The 13,075-nt window shown below is 33.5% G+C and overlaps 1 long non-coding RNA gene across 1 annotated transcript; it reads right to left on the bottom strand.

Moving 5' to 3' along the window:
* Positions 1-263: 263 nt before the first annotated feature.
* On the bottom strand, positions 264-12,732 carry LOC147839160 (uncharacterized). The gene is made up of 6 exons (XR_015518397.1): positions 10,540-12,732; positions 8,031-8,091; positions 4,212-4,506; positions 3,766-3,896; positions 694-1,076; positions 264-502 (listed from the first exon to the last, which is right to left on the bottom strand). It is a non-coding gene; the product is annotated as an uncharacterized LOC147839160 (long non-coding RNA).
* Positions 12,733-13,075: the final 343 nt, after the last annotated feature.

Genomic DNA, 13,075 nt, shown 5'->3' with positions numbered 1-13,075 from the left:
TTAATGTATATATGACACCATCACTTCAGTCATACAGTGTGTACAATTGAGGCCAGGCTCATTGTTATTGTCATATCAGCCTATATTGTTAAAATAATTTGCTCAGAATACATTTCACTGTACGTTTCAGATGACAAATCGACTAGTAGGTGCTGTATACAGGTTTTTGAATCTAAAAAAAAAACACATGAACAATAAAACCACTTCATCTTCAGTTCAGTGTTTCCACAGAAATATAGTAATGTTTCATTTCTTTTTTGTTTAAAAATCACATGTTGATAGCTGGTCATAAAAGCTTAAGCTGCGCGAGCTGGTCCCGTGCTTCTCTCTCTTTCTCTCTCTCTCTCTCTCTTTCTCTTTTAGTCAGTACTTCACAGTGTAGATTATCACCTCATACATGCACCATTTATAACCCACTTACTAGCAATGACTTTGACCTCGATTCTCTCCAAATCGTCTGCTCTTGTTCTGTCACTCTCCTCGTCTCTGTCCAGCCCACTTTCTGCAAGCACACAAGCCAATTCCACTATCATTTATGACATTTGATTCACTCAAACTTAATTGAATGGACAGCTACAGTGTCAAGAGGTCTCTCAGTCTGTCCCACTTTCTACAGGTTTCTCATTCACCTAAGTGTTTGCTGCAATATGCTGATGGAATTAAAGCTGTGAATTCAAGCTTTTAGATACAAACCTTAGCAATGTGTGAATAGCAAGCAGAACAGTCTGCTATTTTGTGTTCTCCTCAGAAGTTTATGAGTGGCAGGAGGATACAAAACATCTTTAGTTTATTTAGCTGAAATGACAATGGAGAGTAATTCAGCAGACTTTGAGAATCACGTGCAGCGGCTCCGAGTGTGATGCAGAAGTGTGATGAGCATCTCTGTCATGTTCGTTTCCTGTCCTCTCACTGCACTGATGTGGTTTAAGGGGTACACCATGTTTTACCAGAGACATCTGATTTCGTTAGTTACACAACACTGTTGCCAAGGCGCTGTTCAGCCTTCGTCTCATGTTTTATTTCATTGCCTTCCTTTGCTGTTTGCTTCTTTCCTTTCACTGAGTCATTATTTGACTCTGCAACGAAAAAGAAATTCTGAAACTTCAGTTTATTTTTAACTACTTTTCTATGCTTGAAAATATCTGCTTAAATACAATTACATGTTCGTTTATTACTTTAAATACAATTTAAAATTTTCACTAAAATTGATCCAACATGTTACTTATGAGAGAGAACCAGAACATTGCTTTAATAAAGAGTTTAATTTAAATTCAGCAAAAAAATTAAATAAAATGATTCTCTAGAATGAATCTCAATGTTCTTACTGTACCGATTAAGTGTAATATGAATTTTTTTACTAGAAATAATCACAATGTTTCTATGCTGCCTATAAATATGAGTTTAATTTGATTTGATTCATGAGATTGAATCCGTCAATCTCAAACTCATTTTTTGTTTCCACATTATGAACTGCTTCCCTTTGGTAGGAGATATAGAATCCCCAAGTGTAGGTTTAACAGATATAAAAAAAAAAAAATAAAAAAAAACTTTGTACCAGTTTGAGTGGGTTTATTTAACAAGAGTTTATCTTTAAACTCTTAATTAGCATTATAATTGGTGTGACTACTTTATTTTGTATTGTATTTATAGTTTGTTTTTATATATATCTACAGCAATATGGTGATGCCCATTACAAATTTCCTGTCAAGGACAATAAAGATTTACTACTATTACTGCAGGATGTTATGGGTTTAAAGCGAATTGATTAATTATAATGAGTAAATCAAAATACTTTTGAGAGTTTATTAGGAATTGATTCACTTGAATGAACCACAATGTTCTTATGTTACAAATCTGAAACTTTAATGTGAACTGATTTTCTAGAAAGCAAAACGTTTATATTTTGCAAATGGGAGAGTTTAATATGAGTTGACTCACTATAAGTATTTCAGAATGAAGATTCTTACATGAAAAATTAGATTTTTTTATTGAAACTGCATCACTAAAATGAATTAGAATGTTTCTACGTGATCAGACAATGTAAATGAACAGATTCCTCAGAAAGAATCAATGTGAAAGAAAATTTATTGCAAACCTGATTACTAGAATGAACCAAAACATTGCTCTGACATGAAAGGTTTTCAATTGAACTGATTCAGTATTTGCAATATTACAAATGATAGTGATCAATAGAGTTTGACTGAGTTAAAAATGATCTAGATTAAATCACAATATTCCCACACTACCAGTTGTAATATGAAGTTATTTTACTGGAAAGAATCTGAATGTTTGTATACAGTTGAAGTCAAAATTATAGCCCCCTTTTGAATTTGTTTTTCATTTTTAAATATTGCCCAAATGATTTTTAACAGAGCAAGGACATTTTTACAGTATGTCTGATTAATTTTTTTTTCTACAGGAGAAAGTCTTATTTGTTTTATTTTGGCTAGAATAAAAGCAGTTTTAAATTTATTAAAAAAAGTTTTGAGGTCAAAATTATTAGCCCCTTTAAGCTATATTTTTCTTCGATACTTTACAGAACAAACCATCGTTATACAATAAGTTGCCTAAATACCCTAACTTGCCTAACTAATTAACCTAGTTAAGTCTTTAAATGTCACTTTAAGCTGTAAGTGTTTTGAAAAATATCTAGTCAAATATTATTTACTGTCATCATGGCAAAGATAAAATAAATCAGTTATTAGAAATGGGTTGAAAAAAAAAATCTTTGTTCCGTTAAACAAAAACAGGGGGCTAATATTTCAGGGGGGCTAATAATTTTGACTTCAACTGTATGCACAAATATAAGTTTAAAGATTTATTGGTATAAAAATAAAACAGAACGTACCTGTGCTAAAAATGGAAGCATTTAATTCAAACTAATTAAGTAGAGTAAATCAGAATATTTCTACTTTAAATATCTTTGTTCTATAAAAGAGTTTAAAATTAACATTCACTAGCAATAATCAAATTTTTTATGCTAAAAATTACAAACTGTAATAAAAACTGATTTACTCCAATGAATCAGAATGATTCTGTGGTAAAAATTAGAGAGTTTAATAGGATGCGCCAAAAATATTCTTATGCTACATATTTGAATGTTTAATGTGAAATGAGTCTCTAGAAAGCAAATTGTGACACTGAACCACAAAACCAATCATAAGTGTCAATTAAAAAGAAAAAAAAGCTTTCCATTGATCTGTGGTTTTGTTAGGATATGATATTTGGTTGAGATTCAACTATTTGAAAATCTGAAATCTGAGAAAAACAAATCTAAAATAATGAGAAAATCTTCTTAAAAATGATAAAGCAATGCACAATAATCAAAGCATAAAATTCATACAGAAAATGTATAAATATTTAATTGAAATTTATCCTTACTTAAAATTCTAATGATTTTGGACATAAAAGTAAAATCAATAATGTATTTACAAAACAACATACCTCTGCAACATTTTACTGGTTTTGTTCTACTGTCACAAATGTTCCTATTCTGCAAATGGTAGAGTTTATAACGAGTTGACTCACTTGAATGAATTGTCAAATGAGAATTCCCTTTAATGTGAACTGAGTCACTAGTGGGAATAAAACAGTTCCTGCATTATCAGACTGTTTGATATGAACAGATTCATCAGAAAAAAATCACTGTGAAAGAGTATTCGTTCTTTCATTTTCTTTTCAGCATAGTCCCTTCATTAATCAGGGGACACCACAACGGAATAAACCACCAACTTATCCAACATATGTTTTACACAGCAAATTCACCTAGTGCATGTCTTTGGACTTGTGGGGGAAACCGGAGCACCCGGAGGAAACCCAAGCAAGCAAACACAGGGAGAACATGCAAACTCCACAGAGAAATGCCAAATGACCCAGCCGAGGTGCGAACCAGCGAACTTCTTGCTGTGAGGTGGCAACGCTACCCCTGCGCCACCCCAAAACAGTATTAAATATGAACGGCTTTACTGTATAAGATAATTCCAAATATCATTGTAGGGTGAGTTTAAAAAAAGGACTTTGCAATACATGAGGAAGAGTCAGAGGAGCTCAAAAATAATCATCACATGCCAATAAACCACTCAGTCTTTACCAACTAGAGAAAACCAGTGTTGGTCTGATGACTTACATTTAAATGTAAATTGGCAAAACAGAATCCTGATTGCCTACAAGGTCATGAAAGAGGAAATTAATACGTAACCACACATAATTACATTTTGAATTGAAGGCTTCCCTCTGGAATGACTCCCTTGTCGGAAGTGGATATGATGATAAAGATGATGCTTTGGCCGTCAGATTAAGTCAAATGACGTTACTGCTGAGGCCCTGTGTTTGTTAGAGATTCACACGCTTCTCAGGCAGACACGGCTCTTCTGTTCACCTACGCACAGCTCTCTTCCGCTGACACACACGTGCAAACACTCATTCAGCTACTGACCTTGGCCATCCAGACAGACACAAACTCACACACACAGCAGATATCCCATCAACGTCATTGCCACCCTCTTGCTGAAAAGAAGAAAAGCGTTTGAGAATGCGAGACAGTTACATTCGACTGAATGATGCAGAAAGTGCTGCAGATGAAAATATGTTTCTCTGTGCTCGGTTTTGACATCTAATTGTAACCCAAAAAATGTGTATTTTACCATAAGTGAAATGAATCAATATATGCAGCAGTGTTGTGTTGTTGCAAAGAAACAAGCAGTGGTGGAAAAAGTACTGAAAAAATATAAAATAAAATAATAATAACAATAATTCATTATTAAATAATGCCTTTAGAACTTAATTCTTGAAGCGCTTTACTCATAAAAGATACAGATATAAAACTTTGAATCATTCGTAAAACATATTAAAGATAAAACATTCAAATATCAAGAAACATAAAACAAACCAAGAATGCACACCTCATGAATAGGTGAGTGTAAAGTAGTGAGTCTTCAAGGATGATTTAAACTATTTAAAAGGTTCAGCAAGTCTAATATCAAAGGGGAGAGAGTTCCAGAGCCTCGGAGCCAGGTATGCGAAAGCCCAGTCACCTATAGAGCGCAGATGAGTGGAGGGGACTGTTAAAAGAGTCAGAAGAACGGATGTTACGTGACTTTTACATGTTAAAAGTGCAGATAGATAATGGGGAGGCAAACCAAGCAGGGCCTTATATGTAAGCATGAGGATTTTAAAATCAATATGGAATCTGACTGGTAGCCAATGGAGAGATTTCAAACCGTAGTAACGTGTTCCCTGATTTTAGTCCCTCTCAGAATTCTGGCTGCTGAGTTTTGAACATATTGTAGTTTATTAATGTTATCTTTGGAAACACCAGCTAGTAAGGCATTCACAAAATCATACTAAAGTAAAAGTACTATTACTTGCCTAAAATACAGTGCAAGTAGAGTAAAAGTGTCTGTAGTATGTATTACTCAAAGTATGAGTAAAAAATAGACCTTTCAAAAGTACTCAAGAGTAGTGATTGGTGAGTATTATATTGTTAAAAGCTGATGCATTTACATGTAAATCGTGGATTTGTGTAAACCTAACATTCTGTAGTGCATTTAGTTATTACCCAGGAGGCACATAACGTCATAAGACGTTAATATTACGTTAGATTTAAGTTGTGATGTCAGGTGACCAAAATTCAATGACTAGCTAGCAAGGACAAGATTATTTTGATGTCTAAATGATGACATGAAATGACGCTGATATTTGGTTGATTTTAGGTTGTGTTAGAAAGGAACCAAAATCCAACCTTGAGCCAACTTCTTAAACCAACATCATATTGGCGTCAAATACTGACATTTATTTATCAGATATGGCAACCAAAATCCAACTACTGATAGACACCACAGGGGTCCACATAATGTCATTAGATAGGGTTGGACATTGACGTTGGTCAGGAAGTTAGTTCTGACATTAACCTGATTTTCATTTCCAAACAAAATACAATGTTAATCTGATGTCATGTTGACGTCTTGTGTCCGCTGGGTGCTTAAGGCTATTTCAGTCATCATACAGTAAACATCCGTCATCTTCTCATCTGTGACATGCATCTAAACAGTCTATGGGTCAATGTGTGTAAAGATTTTAGACATCTTTTTGGACACTTTTAATGCTTCCAAACAGTTTGCTTCAATTATAAATTGCTATGTCCTGAGGTACTTCATTATGAGGCGATTTACCTTCTGTGTGTGATTTGATTGGACAGGAATCACAGGACTGATTTTTCTAAACCCCATGGACAGGAAATAATAAAGTAATGACCGCAGGTTAAAGGAAATTAGTGGAGTAAAAGTAACAATACTGCACTAAAAATGTACTCAAGAGAAAGTAAAAATACACATTTTTAAAACTACTTAATAAATTACAATTTCTGGAAAAAAAGAACTACTCAATTACAGTAATTTAACTATTTGTAATTACTTTTTACTTTGTAGTTACTTTACACCATTGGAAAAAAAGTAATTGTAATGGATAACTTTTTATTTTTAAGTAATTCTCTTACACAAAACATACTCACTTTAAATACTGTAAATCCATTTATCTATGTATCCATCTTTCCATCCATCCATCCATCCATCCATCCATGACTCCATCCAATTCCTTAAGTAATTCAATTAACAAATTTAAATTTAAATACAAACAACATTAATGATGTAATTAATAATCAGCACTTAATTAATATATTTGCGGTGAATAACGCAGCACTGATAGTCAGCTTGTGTTCTGAGTGTTTTTATTACTTTGGCATGTCTGTCTGCAGCCATCTCTGTATGATCACGGTGTGCAAAAGGAGAGTTTACATTTCAGCATTTTTGTCTGTCTAGTCCCCATGTGTGAGTCCACAGTCTCAGACGTACAGTAAATGATATTGTCTGGTCTGAACGCTTACATAAACTAAACCTTGAGTCATAACCTATTTCTCCTGAAGGACACAGAGAGTTCAAATAATGGATTTCGCCCATTCAGAAAAATCACTTTATCAGTATTGTGTAAAAATCTATTAAACCTGAAAGGGGTGAGTGTGGTGGTGGACAGTTTCGTTCATGCTGAGCTGTTGTCGGGACTAGTGTTGTTTTTGCAGATTCTGAGAAGATCGATAGATCCTTTCAGTCTAGTACAATCTAGTGAACAATGCACTTGGTGGAAGAGTCTAACAGCAATTTCATAACACACTGTACAAAGTGAATAGAAGCAACAAGCTGACTTTACTTAAAAAAGCAAGTAAACCTATTGCAATATAACTTTAAAAAGTGTACATAACTTTTACATACATTTTTTAAATTAACATTTCATTCATGTTATTTTTAAGGCAGTGTGTTTACTCAGTTTTGTAAGTCAGCTATAATTGCTTTAAAAACAATGAGTTTACTCAGTAAAGTTAAGTAATTGCCTATTACAGTGTAAAATGTTTATTGAAAACATGCACAAAAATAACCTGATGCATGAGATTGGATTCTAGAAATTCTATTTTGCACTAAAATCTTTTAGAGCAATATTGTTTATACAGGCTTTTCAAAGCATCAAAACAATAAAAACATACTACAAATAATTTTTTTTATTTTAAATAAGAGACATTTGTTCAATTCTAAAAATAATTCTAAAAAAATTCTCAATGATTTTCTACTTTAGTTTTCGTAGAATAATGAAAAGCTCACCCTTCTTCATGTATAAATTCACTTTTGCTTAGTGTAATGGTCCTTTTGAATAAATTCCCCTTTGAATAAATGGTGTTAAATACTTTCTACGTTATGTATTTTGTTTAAAATCTGAATTAAGTCATGCAAAGAAACACCACTCTTTGTATGGTTATAAATTGAGTCTCCACATGTGGCTGTCATTTTCTCTTTGTCAGTTATTATTTAAATTTCACCTCTGCATTCATAACTTTGCAGACACTGTCGTTTCACTGCATGACTTATCTGGTCAGACCACCAACATTTGTGGGCCAACCACCCACTGCACAGTCCCTCCTGTACTCTCCCTGGCATTACAAGGTAAACCTTTTAGCTTCACATTCACCCCAGTGGCACTTTTCTTACCTTATGTTTCTGTATTTAAGGTACAATCCACATCCTCACCGCCACCCACATCGAAACTGCACTGTTGAAGAGAAAGAATTATGCACAATTCATTCCAGAGGCTTGACAAGTGCAAATGAGCTGAGCAACAGAGAGAAACACATTCACTGAGCATTTCATTTTCCTCAGAAGTTGAAGATAAACACAAAACAGCTGGCATGTGCACTCAAATCAGACAAAATGAAGAAAGAATTAAAATAATAATAAATTTTTTGTAAATAGCTCATTAAATTCTAAAATAAAATATTAAAATAAGAATATCTTTTAAGGATTGGTTTACATTTTAAAATTTAGGTAGTACTACACTGAAAAATGTTTGGTTGTATTAACTCAACGCTGGTTCAAATTAGGGCTGCACAACATATTGTTTCCGTATCGACATCCCAATGTAGTCATTCACAATAATCACATCGCCAGTATATGTAATGTTGAGTCTGAATTATAATTGATCACTTCCCAAGTGTCTTTTTGAGGCCTGTGACTGTATGAGGATTTTAAAAGCATAAAGACATAAGAAATTGTACTATTTGTAACTTTAAAAAATTAATAACGATTTGTTTTATTGAATTGTTTACACAATAAAGACTATGCATTTTTATTTTGCATTTAATTATTCAATGCTGAATACAGTTAGACTCATCTGAAAACAATAAAACAATGTTTATTTCATTTTGTATCTTTTCCTTTAATGAGTTTATCTACACTTGTAGATTGTTTATGATATTTTCTACAAATGCACTTCCCTACAGAATCATCCCGACCAATCTTAAATTTTTTTTTTTTTCCAAATAGTTTTTAAAGTCATCTAATGAAATTGTATTAATAATCGCAACATATAACCAAAGAATAAAAAATATCGCAATGTTAGATATTTCCAATACTGTGCAGCTCTAGTTCAAACATGAACAATGAAATTTGTTTTATTTTTATTTGGAAATAGTTTACTGGAAGGGAGTGTTTATAAGACTGTGATGAAGCCTTTATAATCATGGCATGACGTCATGAAAATGAATAAGATTTTATGCATGCTTGCGACATCTGTCAATAAGTGACATTAGCTCAGTTATGTTATTTTAAATGCAAAGGTGATTGTTTGATATGTCTTTGTTATGATAACTTGGCATAAAAAAATCATAACCTGTCTTTGTTATGACAACTGGACATTAAGACAACATAACTTGTCATAAATCTGTCATAAACATGATTGTCACGGGGCTATTGTAATTGTGTCATGAATTGTATAACAGTGTCATTAATATTAAATAATAAGAAAATGAATAATTATTATTTTTCTTGATCTCAGCTGTAATGGTACAAATTGAAATTGTAATTAAAATGTTTTTAAATATTAATGACGCTGCTATAAATGATTGTACAGAGTACTGACACTTTAAACAACACACTTGATAACAATTTCATACTGTTTTACTGAAAAAAGTGATGAGAAAATTATTCATGACACAGATTTATAATGGCCGCATGACATATGTTTACAATGACAAATTATGTTGTTTTGATTAAAATTTACGTAACTGAATGAGAGTTAGGGCATCAAGGTGGCACAGTGGGTAGCATGATCACCTCACAGCAAGAAGGTCACTGGTTTGAGTCCCGGCTGAGCCAGTTGGCATTTCTGTGTGAAGTTTGCATGTTCTCCCCGTGTTTGGATTTCCTCCAGGTGCTCCACATGACATGTGATATAGGAGAATTGAATAAACAAAATCAGCCATAGTGCATGTGTGTGAATGCAAGAGTGTATGGTGTTTCCCAGTGTTGGGTTGCGGCTGGAAAGGCATCTGTTGCGTAAAAAAACATATGCTGGATAAGTTGGCAGTTCATTCCACTGTGGTGACCCCTGATTAATAAAGGGACTAAGCTGAAAAGAAAACGAACGAACGAATGAATGAATGAATGAATGAATGAATGAATCTCCTTCATATTCATGACGTGTGTCATGTCAGGATTATGAATGTGTCAAGACAATCTTATCAGAATGAGCCCTTGAAGTAAAGTCTTACGTGTGACTGTACAATCAGCAGACTGTACAAAACAAACAGTATTTTACACAAAAAACATAACTACTACTTAATTAACAAATATACATAAATAAAAATTTACATGACAAATGTTTTATGTTTTATTCTTTGATTTTAGTCTGAGGATCTTGAATCACTATTCTTTCGCAATGACGACACACAAATCTAATTTGTATTTTTTTTCATCTGTAAAAGTTCATTTTGTCCCCAACAAGAAGAAACGCACACCTCAAGAGAACAGGCAATGTTCCAGAGGCGACTCATTTCAATGCACTCTTTTAAAGTTCACATCTGCTTAACTAAAAGGACACACCGAAAGATGTCAATCCCCGGAAAGCCTCTGGAAGTCCATTTGTGATCAATGAATCATACAAATGCATGATCACGGCAGACATTTTAGCAAGCATTTCTTTTTGTGTGTGGTTTCAACATACTGTGCTGTGGCTGATTTGTGTCTGGCGGTGAGAAGAGGACTCCAGCGTCTTCGGCTTTCATGTGTCTGACAAACGGGCTTCATCTAGACACTCGCTCATGCAGACTGCAGACGGTAATGAGTATTATGATCATGGACTCCAACACACAGCCACACAAAACTCACGGACCTGAGTCAAAGGCAGTCATGAGGAAGCCTGGAAAAGCACTTTATGCACAGACATAACACACAAGAATAACATGTGATTAGTTACACCTAGTCTGGGCCACCAGTTCATATGCCGAGTGTTTCATTTATCAGAGCTACTTAGTGTATGAATGGAGACATTCAAAGTGGTTTTATTAGGGTTATATGTACATGTTAAGTCAGAATTATTCGCCCCCCTTTGAATTTTGTTTTCTTTTTTAATTATTTCCCAAATTATGTTGAACAGAGCAAAGAAATTTTCACAGTATGTCTGATAATATTTTTTCTTCTGGAGAAAGTCTTATTTGTTTTATTTCGACTAGAATAAAAGCAGTTTTTAATTTTTTAAACACCATTTTAAGGTCAAAATTATCAGCCCCTTTAAGCTATAATTTTTTCAATAGTTATACAATACAACCACTGTTATACAATAACTTGCCTAATTGCCATAACCTGCCTATTAACATAATTACCCTAGTTAAGCCTTTAAATGTCACTTTAAGCTGAATAGAAGTGTCTTGAAAAGTATCTAGTCAAATATTATTTACTGTCATCATGGCAAAGATAAAATAAATCAGTTATTAGAAATGAGTTACTAAAACTATTATGTTTAGAAATGTGCTGAAAAAAACCTCTCCATTAAACAAAAATTGAGGGAAAAAATAAACAGGTGGGCTTATAATTCTGACTTTAACTGTACACCTAACTATTAACACCCTTTATCCTAAAAACAAAAAAAGGTTGGTTTGATGTCTATATACTGACTTTTGTAATGTAATGTGTATTTATATAGTGCATATAGCTGACTAATTATGCAGATGTGAAACCAATAATTTGTTTTACTGTTAAAAGACATCTAATAGACATCCAAATATAGACGCCTTGGCTAAAACAGGGCTAACCTTAGTAATAAAATAGACAGGAATGAATGACTACACATGTGAAGTTTGTCTAATCTGTTTATTCATTCATTTTCCTTCGTCTTAGTCCCTTTATTCATCAGGTCTCCCCACAGTGAAATGAACTGCCAACTTATCCAGCATATGTTTTACACACCGGATGCTCTTCCAACTGCAACCCAGTACTGGGAAACATCCATACACATTAATTTACTACAGCCAATTTAGTTCATTCAGTTCAGCTATAGCGCATGTCTTTGGCCTGTGGGGGAAAGTGGAGCACACTCGAAACCCACATGAATACGGGGAGAACATGCAAAGTCCACACAAAAATTCCAATTGGCTCAGCCAGGACTCGAACCAGCGACCTACTTGCTGTGAGGTAACAGTGCTAACCACTGAGCCACCTGTCTAATCTGTCTACTTGATTATTATAGTCAATTTTTAAGCTATTGTTACACTCTCTTACTTTGTCACGGCATTGTGTGTGAAATCAGAAATAAAGGTACAAAATCTGTCACTGGGGCCGTACCTTTTCAAAAGGTACGTTTTTGCTCATAACAGGTCCTTAAAAGTACATATTAATACCTAAAATGAACAAATGTGTACCTCATAGTACATTAAGGGTACACAATAGAACCCTAAAAGGTACAAAGTGACCCTTAAAAGTACTCGTGTACACCTGTACAGTACAAAAGTGTACTTTTGGTACCACCCCAGTGACAGATTATGTACTTTTATTTTTAAATGTGTGTACAAGTTTATAAGATTTTAACTCACAGCCCAAATTTAGCCTTAATTTATCCAAGATATCTATGTTTTGATGTTAATTAGATGTCTTTTAAACCCATGTATACGCACATATTGGAGTTCAATCTTCCTCTTTTGAAATAATCTTCAATATAATGTGCATTCACTTTGTGTCACAGAAAGAGGCAGGCTTACTGGAGCCTGTGTAAATGTCACATTCTTCTGATTTTTCTGACAAAAACAACAAAAATCCATCTCAAAGGCACTTTAAGTTGCAAAAAATCATTCAAAATCACTTTAAATATTATATTACATCATTTCGTATACATCAGTATATAATTTATGATGATAACCAATACTCATAATAATATGAAACTGATTGCTTGTCTAAAACACAAATGATCATTTATTACTATTATTATTATTTTTCTCATGGATAGATTTAGATTTTTCTATTATTTATTTAGCATTTTCAAATGACATTACTAAATCTTGATCTCTGCAGTGGCAACACTTAATAGTGAAAGTCTGTCAAAAAAGAACAAGAGTAGCCTTGTGAAGGCGGCAGGCAAAATCATTGTCATCGTCCAATGTTTAATTTAACATAATTATGTTTTAAAGTGAGCTCAGGGTATCGTATGCACGGTATCAAACGGAATTAGAAACTCTTTTATAATGGTGGCCATTAGGTCATTAAATGAA

This window comes from Danio rerio, chromosome 20 (genome assembly GCF_052040795.2).
Source record: "Danio rerio strain M-AB ecotype USA chromosome 20, GRCz13ab, whole genome shotgun sequence".
Taxonomy (NCBI): Eukaryota; Metazoa; Chordata; class Actinopteri; order Cypriniformes; family Danionidae; genus Danio; species Danio rerio.
Note: the sequence above shows the minus strand (reverse complement) of the source record. Positions and strands in the feature narration are given on the sequence as shown.